General features: G+C 44.9%; 1 protein-coding gene and 1 long non-coding RNA gene across 6 annotated transcripts in view; one reads left to right on the top strand and one right to left on the bottom strand.

Moving 5' to 3' along the window:
• Window positions 1-14489, bottom strand: part of PRDM16 (PR/SET domain 16) — a 447195-nt gene that overhangs the window by 126680 nt on the left and 306026 nt on the right. The window lies entirely within an intron of this gene.
• On the top strand, window positions 11731-12604 carry LOC309347116. The gene is made up of 2 exons (XR_014158865.1): window positions 11731-12196; window positions 12236-12604. It is a non-coding gene; the product is annotated as an uncharacterized lncRNA (long non-coding RNA).

Raw genomic sequence — 14489 nt, 5'->3', positions numbered from 1 at the left:
TACGAACATGAGTTTGACCAAACTGTGGAAGGCAGTGGAAGACAGGAGTGCCTGGCGTGCTCTGGTCGACGGGGTCACGACGAGTCAGACACAACTGATCGACTAAACAACAACAACAAAGGAAAAGTGGGACATTCTGGGATCAAATCAGAAACTGGGATAGTTTTGTAAAGCTGGGACAGGTCCTAGAAAATAGGGATACTTGGAGAGTCTGGGCCAGTTGCCAGTTTGTTTCCAGGCCTAATTGAAGGTGCTCATGTTAAGTACTGAAAGCCCTAAACAACTCAGGTCCCAAATATCTGAGAGACCACCTCCTTCTGTGCTGGCCCTCTCAGCTGCCATGATCAGCAGAGAAGAAGAAGAAGAGTTTGGATTTATCACTACCCGAAGGAGTCTCAAAGCGGCTAACATTCTCCTTTCCCTTCCTCCCCCACAACAAACACTCTGTGAGGTGAGTGAGGCTGAGAGACTTCAGAGAAATGTGACTAGCCCAAGGTCACCCAGCAGCTGCACATGGAGGAGTGGGGAAGCGAACCCGGTTCACCAGATTACGAGTCCATCGCTCTTAACCACTACACCACATTGGCTCCTCAAAGGCTCAGGTGGGGGGGGGCAGCCCAGGAGAGGGCCTTCTCTGTGGCTGCCCATAGGCTGTGGAACTCCCTCCCCAAGGAAATGTGCCTGGCATCTTCATTATGCCTCCTCTGGAGGACAGCTAAATACACATCTCTTTACCCTGCCTTTGACACCTGAGGTATCTATTTTTAGAACCCACCTTATTTTTTTTATGATCGGCGGTTGTTTGATTACTGCTTTTAATGTCGCGTTTTAATGTTGCAACCCACCCTGGGGCCTTGGCAATAAATTGTAGTTATAAAATGATAACCACACTCCTCCATTTGCCACACTTATTGCCTGGATAGAAACAACACATTGAAAGCACCTGCTTGCACCCAAAGACTCTTCAGCAATGCAGTCAATTAAGGATACTGGGAACTGTAGCCCTGTGAGGGGTAAGCCGCAGTTCCTAGGATGAAATTCACAGTGTGGATGCAGCCACTGAGCAGAAGTGGCCTCGGTGAATGCTCTGCAGGCTGCATGGTGAATTTATCTGCATGTGGCACTGACAGCGGCATGGTGCCTGGTGCCAGGGACTGTATAAGCGCACACAACTCCTTGGTCAGTCCTCTTTAGTTTACCTTACAGTGTAAAACTAGTTGGATTCATTCAGGCCAGCTAGGACCTATATGGTTAACAGACTGCTCAGCAATTAACGGAGGCGTTTCTGCCTACACTACACGGTTGCCCCGGGACAAGGTTTGTTAGTCCTTATTTCTTATTACAGTGGTACCTTGGTTCTCAAACACTTTGGTTCTCAAACCCAAACACTGCAAACCCGGAAGTAAGTGTTCCGGTTTACGACCGCTTTTCGGAAGCCGAACATGCTCTGCTTTGAGTGTTACGCTTCCGATTTGAGTGCCACACTTCCATTTTGAGTGTTATGCTGAGGTCTGCCTGTTTTTGCTATTTATTTTGCGTTTTTGTGCCTCTTTTTTATGTTTTTGTGACTGTGTGGAACCCAGATCGGCTACTGATTGATTGACTGTGTGACTGCAGTACATTGTTTATTGCTTTCATTTTACGGATCAGTGGTCTCTTCAGATAGTAAAGTTCATGTTAAATTGCTGTTTTAGGGGTTGTTATTAAAGGTCTGGCACAGATTAATCCATTTTGCATAACTTTCTATGGGAAAGCACGCCTTGGTTTTGGAACGCTTTGGTTTTGGAATGGATTTCCAGAACGGATTAAGTTTGAGAACCAAGGTACCACTTTATATTTGTGTGCTTGTTTTATTTTATTTTTTATTTTTTAACGTATTTTAATTAAAGATTTCTTGGTTTACAAACGTATGCGCAATGTCTCTTTTTTTCCAAGTTATATTTTCTACAGCTGACACAAAACACATACACTAAATAGAATAGAAGCATTGCCACCCGACCCCACCCCCACTCACCATGCTTGTTTTTGTTTTTAGGGATAGAGAGTCTATTTCTGTTCCATGTCAACTTCTCATGTGCCAAATCATCAGTACAACCTATCCAGTCTTCTTTCTTTCTTTTTTAATACAGAAAAAAACAACATATACTGATATGCATTTCCTCCTAAATTGTGGGGTTTTTTGTTTTGTTTTTGGTATGCAATTTCCCTTAAAACACATCTCAGTACACATTCAACTCCCAAATTGCACATTGCTGAATGTGTTTGCATTTTACCCTAAAGTTGGCATTTTTGTATGGATTTCCCCCCCTAAATGTACTTTTTGGAAGCAAAACTGTGTTGTATAGTTTAGAGAAATGCACCGTGCAAATGATAACTGTGTGCTGATCCATGGATTAGTCCAGGAACTGCAAATTAGGTTGCTTTGCTTAAAAGCACACACCAAATGCATATGCCTATATTTTTGACATTGAACTTGTGTGTGTGTGTGTGTGTGTGTGTGTGTGTGTGTGTGTGGTGGAGAAAATTTCCCATTTCCCTCCCCCTGTGCATATGAGTGATTTGGGTTGTTTTTTTTTGTTTTTTTTTTAATGCCCACAACGGCCAGTTGTAATGGCAACAATGGATGCAATCTATCAAGTACAGCTTCTCTTTATTTCAATGGAAAGTTGCGTGGGAATAACCCTTGATGGAATACGCTGAATACTTTCAAGTCATTGGCAATCCTGCATGAATTTTGTCAGTGTGGTGCTGTGCCAACCCCAGATAAGATGTGAGATGAGTAGGAATCAGGAGGCTGACCGTTTGCAACGAGACTTGGGTTTGGGTAGCAGGTTGTGATGCAGCAGGAAGAGGAGAAATGTGGGATTTTTGGTGCTTCAGCAAAGGATGACAGCAAGGTCACAGAAAAAGACAAGGTTGCCTTTCGCAGAGTCAGCCCATTAGTCTCTCCAGCTCAGTATTGCTGGTGGAAGCTTTCCTGGGTTTCAGACCGGAAATTTTCCTAGCCCTACTTAGCGATGCTGGGAATTGAACCAGGGACCTTTTGCCTGCATGCCACATGGCTCTACCACTGAGATACAGTTCTTACTTTAAGACTTAGGAACCTAAGAAGCTGCCTTTCACTGAGCCAGGCAACTGGCTCATCTTGTTCAGTCCTGTCCATACCAACTGAATGGTGGCTCTCCAGAATTAGGGAAGGGGCTGTAGCACAGGGGGGAGAGCATCTGCTTTGCGTGCAGAAGATCCAAAGTTCGATCCCCGGCTTCTCCGGGTAGGACTGGGATTGTTCCCTGCCTTTGAACCCTGGCCAGCTGCTGCCAGTCAGTGTGGACAATGCTGAGCTAAATGGGCCAATGGCTTGACTCGGTATGAGGCCAATGGTCTGGTCAGAATTTCAGACAGGAATCCTTCCTAGCCCCTAGTGTAGATGTCGGAGTCTGAGCTTGGATTTTTTATTTTTTGCAGAAAAGGAATGTGCTAACCACTGAGCTATTCTGTCTAATGAGAAAGAGGGGTGTTTTTAATTGAGTGGGGTGGGGCAGAGGGTATAGCACACACCTTCCTTCGTAATATAGAATAAAGAGAAGAGAAATCCATTTTTTTCTGCAAGCAAGTTATAATCAAGAGTTCTGATTTTCCCCACTCCCAACTATATATATATATATATATATATATATATATATATATATATGCTTTCGTAGATTTTCACGGGTACAGGAATGCAGGTTTTGGTGTCCTCGGGTGTCTTCCCGTGTAAAAGTTGGGGTGTCTAGGCGACGTTTCGACGAGGTCTCGAAGATGACGAGTGAAGATGACGAGTGAGACCTCGTCGAAACGTCGCCTAGACACCCCAACTTTTACACGGGAAGACACCCGAGGACACCAAAACCTGCATATATATATATATATATATATATATATATATATATATATATATATATAAAATGCTTAAATACATTTTGGCCCTTCTGTCCGAGCATCCGATCCCCAACATTAAAAGCCAGAAAACACAGGCACTAGACAATGAGTCAGTAAAGAAAGGGCTGGAGCACAACTAATGCTTGCGAAGCACGGTTCATCCTTTCTTGGGAATGAGAATGCTATCAGTAATATATGAATGCCAGGCGGTTTGCTTCAAATTCTGGGAAGCTGTGAAGTTGAGATGAAGAGAAGGATTGGAGAGAGGCTTTCAAAAGCGCCAGTGTTGTGTTGAACTCTCTACTTTAATCAGAGCTGAAAGGCCTCCGGCCTGGAGCCGAGTGACAGATGATTCTCCCCTGAAAATGTTTTCAAATGGAACAGAAAACGCTGTTTATCTGTGTGGTCTGAGCTCATTTACTCCAATAGGAACCTTCAGCTCCTCTCTGACTGAAAGCCAGGTCTTGTTCTCCCATCTGATGGATGAATTGAATCTGGAAGTTTGATCCCGTCCCCTGAGATGTCATTTAAGTCCACAGATACGTCCGACAAGCCGAGGGACGCGTCAGTCCCTTGGCTCATCTCTCTCTCTCCCTCCCCGCCTGCCCCCACCTCCTTCATTCACTATAAGATCCTCTCTATTCACTACTCTCCCCTCACTCTTCGCTTTTCTGATTTTCTTTTTTTAAATTAAGTGTCGTATTCTTGCACTGCAGGGCTTATTAGACTTGTATGCAGCACACATCGTGACACGCTAAGATGCTTCTCTTTTTGGAGGGGGGAGAATAAATTAAATGTACAATTTTTGAACTTTGAAATGCTCAGCTTTTGACTTTTCGGGACATGAAATCTAACTCAATCTGAATAATAAAAAATGAATGAATGAATGAATGAATTCAGCTAAAGTTATTTGCTGGTGCGGATATGTTGCCCAGGTCTGGTTGTTCCCTAGCTAGCAGCCACACAGCTCCCAGAAAAACAAATGTACCCACAGGACTCTCCATCCGTGTTGCCTTCATGAATGGGAGCAGACCCACCCACCCCGAGGGACTGTGTTTCTGCAATCCTGATGTTCCCACAAGGTGAGAGAGTGCTGCAGGTGAGCTTACCACACCTTGTCTCTCAAAGCTTGGCAGGTAGGGGCATGGAAACTTGTTGGGGCATCTTCACCACTTCCGTTGGGTTCTGAACTTCTTTCTGAACTCCTGAATCATGACTCCGGAGCTCTGTGGCTGAGTTGCCCATGAACTTTGGATCCAAATTTTTTTATTTTTTTCTGAAAAAGCTTATTTGGCATTTTTTCTCTCTCTAGGCTGCTTTCAGCAATAACTTCCTACCTGACTGGGAGACACTCCGGTCTCTGCTGCAGCAAAGAGGTTGCCACATGCCATCTGATTCCCCAACCATTATACAACAACATTCCTGTACAAGCTACAGCGCTAGACTGTGTCCTTTCCTAATATTACCAGAGGCTAACATTAAACCACTTGTTGTGGACTTAGGACTGCACTGTAGATGGACGCAGGAAGCTACCTTAGGCCAAGTCCGAATTGGTCCATCGAGTTCAGTATTGTCTGCACTAACTGACAGGAGCTCTCCTGGGTTTCAGGTGGGGCACAATTCTTAGCCTTGGCTGGAGATGCCAGGCTTTGAACCTGGTAATGCAAAGCAGGTCGCGACCCTTCCCCTTTTGGTTTCACCACATTTTTTCTTTCGGGTGTCCCTGATTATCTGTAGCCAAGGCTTCTGCTTGGCTGGTATTTAAATCTGCATACTTATCTGACAATCATAGCCTGCATGGTGTGACTCTTCCTATCCATTTCCCTTAGTTCCGGCTTCTGTTCTCTGTTGCTTCTTGCCCTACTCCTGAACTGCCTCTTTGAAACTTGACTCACTTAACCCACAGACATGGGCTCACCAGCAGTGGACTGGTAACGGATGCCACCGATCTTGCTCATCTGCCAGCTGGTGGCTCCCTCCTTCCCTCCAGCATTTGACAGCAGAAAAGGACACACTTGCCAGTTTCATTGTCAGATGAGTAAAGGATTCACCATACGATAGCGAGGAAGGGAGATGAATAAGAGGCTTCGGTCGAGCCTTACGGTATTCTTTGCCTGTATTAATTTCTCATAAATGCCAAAGGCACTGATGGCATGTGTGCATCCCCTAAAGATATACAGACATTTCAGAGCTCTAAAAATTCAGAGCTAAGGATGTGGCAGAAATTGGATTCAGTTCACGTCTACATTTCCCAAAACAGTACACAAACTGAAAGACAACACAACACACACACCCCATTTCAGAATGCACACTTTTACAAACTTTTGCAGTCAAGTCCTTCCATCAAATGATGTGAACAAAGATGCATATACTAGGGGATAGTGTGCATAAATGTGCAAATTAAAAATATATATAACTGTCAGGTGCTGGTGTGGTTGCTCGAGAACAAACAGGCAAGACTCCGACCTGTCTTTTCCAGGCTTTATTATTAGTGCAAACTATTTACAGTGAAGAGTGTCGCAAGTTCATGTCTGGCTCACTCGCTAGCAGAATATGGGAGTGGACGGTCCTTATACCTCCTCCAGCATAACAGTTGTGTGACCCCCAACCTTCTCCTCCCTTCCCTGCACCTAAACCTACTGCGCAGCATGGGCGCTGGCAAAGGGGTACTTCCCTCCCCTCCGGTTTGCTCAGGCTCGGTGTTGAGGCTCTCCCTACCATCCCCTGCTCCCACCACTTCCTCTCCACAGGAGGTGGGGCTTCCCTCCTCGCCAGAGGAGAAACTGCTTCGCAAGATTTTCAGAGGTTCCCTATAACACAACTGCCCTTCCACCTCTCGCCTCTGAGCTGATGGCAGTTCCCTGACAATAACATTAAAAGATGCATTTTATTAAGGGGATCTGCTTGCAAAAAATATGCCTACTGTTACATGCCACCCCAATCTCTGAGCCGTGCAAGATTCCAGGGGTTACAAGCACTTACCCAGGGTTTGTGTTTCCTTTTGGGAATGAGGCACATTGCCTTTAGGATATATGATTTATTTGCACATACATACAACCCGAGCCTGTGGTGGAGGGGTGCACAGCATTAACAGTCTAAAAGGGTCGTTTCTCCCACAGCCGCAGACTTGGATTCAAACAAGAAATCAAACCTTGCGCTCTGCCTCTCTGTCTTTTCAGCCTGCAGCTTTTACACCTCCAGCTTCTCACTCACATAACATCTAACTCTCAACTTTGGCTTTATTCCTCTTCACTATATCTGTGAATCGAGAGAGGGGCCTCATCCATTTGCCATTTCCCACAGAGCCCCTTCCTTTGCTCTCCTTACACCTCACCAGGAGGCTAGTCTGGCTATTTCCCAAAATTTGAAGGCTTGATTAGCTGGCTGGGTCCAGGGATTAGGTGCCTGGCACCCACAAACTCATAACAATACAGTACAGTTGCAATTTGCACACGTTTAACATGCACAAATTCAACTTTATGCAGCCAAAGGCTGACCAGTTGAAATCGCACAATTTAAGGCAGAGAGCTTAAAAGCTCTTTTTGCACGGGGCTTTCCCACAAGACTCTGGGATACCCTTGAAAGATCTTGTAGGAACTCGGACAGCCCTGCGAGATCTTGCAAGGGCATCCCAGAGTCCAGTAACCAAGGCAGAGAACTTAAAAGTTTTCTGCCTTACTTTGGGCGAGGTTGCCAGGGCTGCTTGTGGTGCCTGCTCCGGAAAGGTCAGGAGTGGTTCAGTATACCCATTTTGGCATATACATGCCATCTCCTGAACATAACCTCCATGTAATACACAATCGTAGTATACTGAGCAAAAAATAAAATAAAAATGCCTACAGAAATTTGTGTATTAGGAGAAATGTGCCCTAAAAGGCTGGTGTATTTCCATACATACTTTTGAAAATTTGCAAACTTATGTGGGCATGTGGAGAACTGAACTTAAAACTGAGGAGCTGAGAGAAGTAAAACTGAAAGAATCCTCCATCCCTAGAAGCAGGTGATGTGGAAAACCCCAGAGAGACCTACTATTATGGGTTAGATGAACCAATGGTCTAATCTAGTATAAAGCAGCTACACATTTTGTTGGAAAACAACTGTGTGTAATACCTGCATGTCTGAACTACAAGGATCAGATATGTGAAGGAAGTTCTGATCTCCACCACACGCACACATGCACACACACACACACACACACACACACACACACACATATGAACATAAGATGATCTTGCAGGATCAGGCCAAGGGTCCACTTAGTTCAACATCAGGTTCTCAGAGTGACCAAGAAGATGGCAGCAAGAAGCCTGCAAGCAGGGCATGGGTGCAACAGCACTCTCCCTTCTTCCTGTTTCCAGCAGCTGGGATTCAGAAGCATCTGACAGTGTTGGCAGAGCATAGCCATTTGGCTAGTAGCTATTGGCAGCCTTGTTCTCCATGATTCTGCTCAATCCTCTTTTAAAGCCATCCAAGTTGGTGGCCATCGCTGCCTCTTATGGGAGTAAGTGATGCTCTGTGTGAGCATTTTTTACCTGTCTTGGATCTCTCAACATTCAGCCTCATCGGGTGCGTGCTATGAGTACCTTTTCTCTGTGCTGTGCTCAGTTTAATATACCGTATTTTTCGCTCTATAAGAGGCATCCGACCATAAGACACACCTAGTTTTAGAGGAGGAGAACAAGAAAGAAAAATATTCTCTCCCTCTCTGTGCAGCATCCCTTCAGCAAAGCGGGAGGAGAAATGGAAGGGGCTCCGGTTCTCCTGCCGCTTTGCTGAAGGGGCTCTGCGCAGCTCTCCCTCTCTGAGCAGGGCCTCTTCAGCACTGAAGAGGCCCTGTGCGGAGAGGGAAAGCTGCGCAGCACCTCTCCAGCGAAGCGAAGTCACAACAGCAAGAGGGATCGCTGTGCAGTGAAAGCAGCGGTCCCTCTTGCTGTTCTGGCTTCTGGGATAGCTGTACCCATTGCCCTGAAGAGGCTTCGCATAGCTATCCCGGAAGCCAGAACAGCAAGAGGGACCACTGCTTTCACTGCGCACTGATCCCTCTTGCTCTCCTGGCTTCTGGGATAGCCACGCAGCCTGCATTCGCTCCATAAGACGCACAAACATTTCCCCTTATTTTTTAGGAGGGGAAAAGTGCATCTTATAGAGCGAAAAATACGGTACTTGCATCATGTTGTCTCTCACTTGCCTCTTCTCAAACCAAAAACGTCCCAAGTCCTGCAACTTCTCTTCACTCCCTTGATAATTGTGGTTGCCCTTTTCTGAACCCCTCTATTGACATACTCTGTGTCAGAAGCATCTGTCGTAACCAGGTGTGGCACGCTTTTATTCAGCCTAACCAACCTCACAGGGTTGTTGTGAAGTTAAATGGAGCTGGGGGGTAGAACCATGTATACCACCTTGAGCTCCCTGGAAAGAAGGTGGGATAGAAGTAACTAATTTGACAGGTGGAATGTCTTACCCAGGAAACTATTATGGCCAGACTGGGAGTGCATCACAACTCCCAATGACTTAGCTGCACTTACGTCTAGGACTGAGGCATGCCAAATGTGTGAAATGTTTGTGTTGTGCATGCAAGGCTAGTGTGATTTCAAATTGTTTGTTGTTGCACATTTGGCACCGTATGCCGACGACGTGTTGATGGCTCGGTGTAATGTTGCAAGAGAGGAGAAGCTTTATATAAGAAGCTCTCTCGGGAAATGCTGGGAATGGACTCGCCTTCCTTAGGGAGGCTGTGTGATTGTAATCGTGCTCCAGATAAATTCTTTACAGTTGCTTGATCCAATTTAATGAAAACCTCACTGAACACCCATACATTAAACATGAGCCATCAAGCTCTGCTTGTAACACATCTCAAAAATATTTGCCATGAAAACAAAAGCAGACCAGAAATTTCAGGCACAGCCAAAGGGAAAAAGAAAGAGAAAAAGTTGAGTTTCGGTGATTTGCAAGGAACATGCACTGGTGTTCATGTCTAAGGGTTTGCTTGCACAGACTCTATCCTGAAATAACCTCCTAACTCTCCTTGTGTCTCAGTCTTAGAGGTAGGGAACCTTTTTCATCCCAAGGCCTGCATTTCCTTCTAGACTACCACCCAAGGGCCACAAGTCTCTTGAGCAAATAGGTTACACTGGACATGACCATTGTGCAGAAAGGAGGTTCCCAGGGCATAAGCAAATGTTTAAACTGGGATAAGGGAGCTTTCCCATCAACTAAGCATGACAGATAAATAGGAGGAGATTTGATGGGTGCTTTGAGATGTGGTTCTCTCTCTCTCTCTCTCTCTCTCTCTCTCTCTCTCTCTTTCTCTCTCTCTCCCCCCCCCCCCGACAAGATCACGTGCAGCTTAGGAGATACTCAAAAGCCTGACAGGTGGGAGGGATGTGGATGGTCCACTGTATCCAGAAGTTAAGGGGTTAATGACCAACACACACACACACACACACACACACACACAGAGAGAGAGAGAGAGAGAGAGAGAGAGAGAGAGAGAGAGAGAGAGAGATGTGAGCATACAGTCCAGTGCTGAAATTCGGCCCATTGCTGGTCTCTAATGAAAGCCAGATTGCTGTTCAACTATCGTCCCACTGTTATGAGACACTCTTCCTGGGCTAACAGGCACACGGTTGCCTGTGTACTCACAATAATGTGCATGTCCCCCCGTGTACCCAGTTTAGAAGGGTTTTGAAACCCTGTTTTACATTCTGGTGACGGAGTGGAAGGTGAGGAGGGGTCATGGCAGCAGACTGCAGCACTCCTAATTCCACATTCTCTAAACAAATGGCAGTGGGCATCTGTTAAATACTTTTTCCTCTGCTGGTTTAAAAACGCTTGGCATAGCCCTTTCAGAGCAAACAGGACTCACCGTCACAAGCGCCAAATAATTATTTGGAATTCCTGCCAAATGCATGCTTATTGCAACCAGTGGTGATGGTCAGGGTTTCGAAAGGTGGGAACCGGTCTTGTGGAAGCACCAACCCAGGTTCAGATTCAGGTTCTTCACTTCCTTGACTCTTCTGCCTAGCAACAACAGAGCTGTAACGCAACCTGTGTTGATGCTATTGTGGATTAGGTAATGGAAGAAAGTTAGAAGAACCCTCCTGAGACAGTCCAAGTGTCCATCTAGCCCAGGTTCCTGCTCTGTCAGTAGACAATGAGATGACTCCAGGCATGGATAAATGAGTCTGTTCAGCAATAAAACTGCTGGCATATTTGCAAAGCTAAGCAGGGTCCAGTATGGTTTCAAATTGGATGGGAGACCATGTGTTGAGATTCCTGTATTGTAGGGGCTTTCACTAGATGACCCTTAGGGTCCCTTCCTTAGGGTTTACAATTCTATGGTTCTATGAAGTCTGTTAGGAAGGACTTTAATCCCTTTAACTCCATATTGCCGACTACACTGACTGGCAGCAACTCTCAGAGAGGAATCTTTCCCAGTCCTACCTGGAAATGCTGGTAGGAATTGAACCTGGGACCTTCTGCATGCAAACAGATGTTCTACCACCAATCCCATCCTGCCCAGTTTCTACATCCCTCTGCGGTTTTCGCGCATTTGAAAAAGCATTTCAATATCCGGAACTGTCGAATGTAACTTGATATGTTGCAACAGTTTTGTCTGTCCGGAATTGGTGAAAGACTGAAATGTGAGCTTCAGGTTTTCAATTTGAAGACATCCCAGAGCATTCTTCTCCAATCTCCTTCCCTCTGGATGTTACTGGACTACATTTCCCATCGTTTTCTGAGGCTGTTGGGAACTGGAGTCCAACAAATCTGGAAGGCATCGAGTTGGAGAAGACTAGACGAATCCAACATCCTTTAGCACAGAAGTTTCTACTACGTTATCCCTGAAACTGGAACTTTAGATGTTACCCAGAATCCTGTGCTAGGAAGCACTAATGTGAGCCACATTATCTCTCCCCAAACTGTGTTTTGCTACCTATAATAGAGGCTCATTTCCATAATGCATAGAATTTGGCTACTGAAAACACAGTAAATGGTTTTGTGAGTCAAGTCTGATGAATTCCAAATGTGCTAATGTACCATCTATTGTGTACAGTATGTCCTGGAAAGAATTTAGCCTGTTCCTACACAGTATGACTGTGTTGAGAATTTGTGAGTTCAAACATTTTTCGACTGACATACATTCCCACTCTCTCTCTCACACACACACTCTCGTTGAAACAAAATACACACACAGCACGCTCCTCTGATCTGAAACAGTAGGTGGCATCCAACTGAGTTCTACTTAGAGTAGACTGATTGAGATGACTGGATCCAAGTTTGTCATGTTCATTACTTCTAATGGATCTACTCTGAGTAGATCCATGTTCATCACTTCTAATGGGTCTACTCTGCTGGATACAGCCCAGGCTGCCTCCCACAGAATCATCAAACATATCTGGGGGTGCCAATTTGAATGAAATATTGGGGGGCAGGTAAGTCCCATCCTACATAATTGATCACAAGTCGTGGTGCAGGTATGCTGTTTGAATGGCAATGCCCACCAAATTTCAGGGGACCTGGCTACCTCAAATATTTTATTGGGGGAGGGGAAAAAGGACCTCAGCCCCAAGGAGTTGGTTCCTATGTATCCTTTGCATATCCAACTGAAATTGAATGAGGATGCTCAAGAGCAAAGATCTGGTGTCCTTTCATAAGAACCAATGTTTGAAGGCAAAACGCCCCCCCCCCAGACACCCTCCTTTATGACATGTGCATTAGCAACAGAAGAGGCATGTTGATGATCGCATTAAACAGAGCCGGATGCACAGCCTCCCAAAGATCATTTGAAATATTTTCTTTCTTTCTTTCTTTCTTTCTTTCTTTCTTTCTTTCTTTCTTTCTCTCTTTCTTTCTTTCTCTCTCTCTCTCTCTCTCTCTCTCTCTCTCTCTCTTTCTTTCTTTCAAGGTGAACATTCCCCATAAACTCATCCATTTACACAGACAAGCAGACAGGCACTCCGGTTTTTGATTCGATCCTGAAATGTCCCACTTTTCCTTAGGGCATCCATATTTTCATCAGAGAAATATTGGAGGGTGTGGAGTTATGTGACCCCGCCAAGCCAAGGAGATAAGTAACTATACAATCTTTAGAAGACATCTGAAGGCAACCCTATATAGGGAAGTTTTTAAAAATGTTTAATGTTTCATTATGTTTTTATGTATGTTGGAAGCCTCCCAGAGTGGCTGGGGCAACTCAGTCAATAATGGAATAGGATGTCCCTATTTTCATTGGAGAAATGTTGGAAGGTATGAGTTCCTGAGCCATAATATAAATATACTGGTCCTTCCCCTTTGGTCTTCTGCCATTTCCTCCTCCTCCTTCAAGGAAAGGGTCACAGTTCAGTTCCTTACACTCAGAAGCCCCCAGGTTCCATCCCTGATGTCTCCAAGTAGGCCTGGGTAAGATTCTGGCCCAAGACCAGCTGGAGCTACTGCCAGTCAGTGTAGGCAATAATGAGCTAGATGGGCCAATGGAAGCATCCCATGTTCCCATGAACATCTTTCCCTGTCTTAGACCTCAGTTTCTTAGCTTCATCAGCCACTGCATCCGCAAGCCAAACTGGAGACTGAGTCCACCAGATCTTAACACATCAGAGCAATGTCAGCCTGCTCCACTGCTGGACTGCCATTTCGCTTAATATATTACTGGCTGCCTTTACCCACAAAAGTGCCCCTGGCCGATTCTGTGAGTGGGTGGATCAAAGAATGGTGGTTAAAGCAGACATTTAAAAATAAGGCAAGATGGGCAGAGCTCCTCAATTAAATTCTGCAAAGGCAAACACAAAAGTTCGGAGGCATCTTATCAGCTGAGACCCTCCCATTGCCCCACAGTCAATGGAACCTGTAAGATTTAGTGCACACTTATTACCCTGCGATCAGCACTTTGTGGCTTGGCAACCCGAAACCTTTTATTTATGGAAGAATAATGAAATTATATTTTAACCGCCTCACATCAAAGTTCAGCGCTTCCGATAAGTTTCCACTACAGCTTCGCCCCAGGGCAATGCAATCCCTTTTATTAATACTTTGTCCTGGTTCATAGATGGATGAATCACTACATGGATATCAATACAACCTTTAGCCACAGACTATTATCAAAATCAGCATCCATGGCGATTTTAGAAGGTTTCATTACACCTCCGTGGGCAAGCACACTGCAGAGATGCAAATCTTTCAGGCACTGATTACAATAATTTCGTAGCCGAGAGCCCAGAATACCACAGTCCCAATTTATTATATTTTATTTTAACTGCCATCCTAAAATGGAGGACAGAAACTTTGTTGGAAAATATCCACATTTACTATCACAATTTTTTTTTGGGGGGGGGATCTATTATTTTCAATAAGGCTCATTTAAATTAATAGACCAAATGTCACTGACTTTAGTGAGTAGGATTAGCATTCGGTGCTACACCCTTGGCGTATATGACAAACCTGTATACAAAACTGTGCATGCAATGAGAAATGTGCGTGAAAATGCTGGCAAGTTTTCATGAGGTTTTTTTAAAAAAGAATAGCAAACTGATGCAGAAATGGGGCAAACACGTGAAGAGGAGAAACAAAAAGTG

This window comes from Podarcis erhardii (genome assembly GCF_964252035.2).
Source record: "Podarcis erhardii genome assembly, chromosome: 7".
NCBI classification, from domain to species: domain Eukaryota; kingdom Metazoa; phylum Chordata; class Lepidosauria; order Squamata; family Lacertidae; genus Podarcis; species Podarcis erhardii.
Note: the sequence above shows the minus strand (reverse complement) of the source record. Positions and strands in the feature narration are given on the sequence as shown.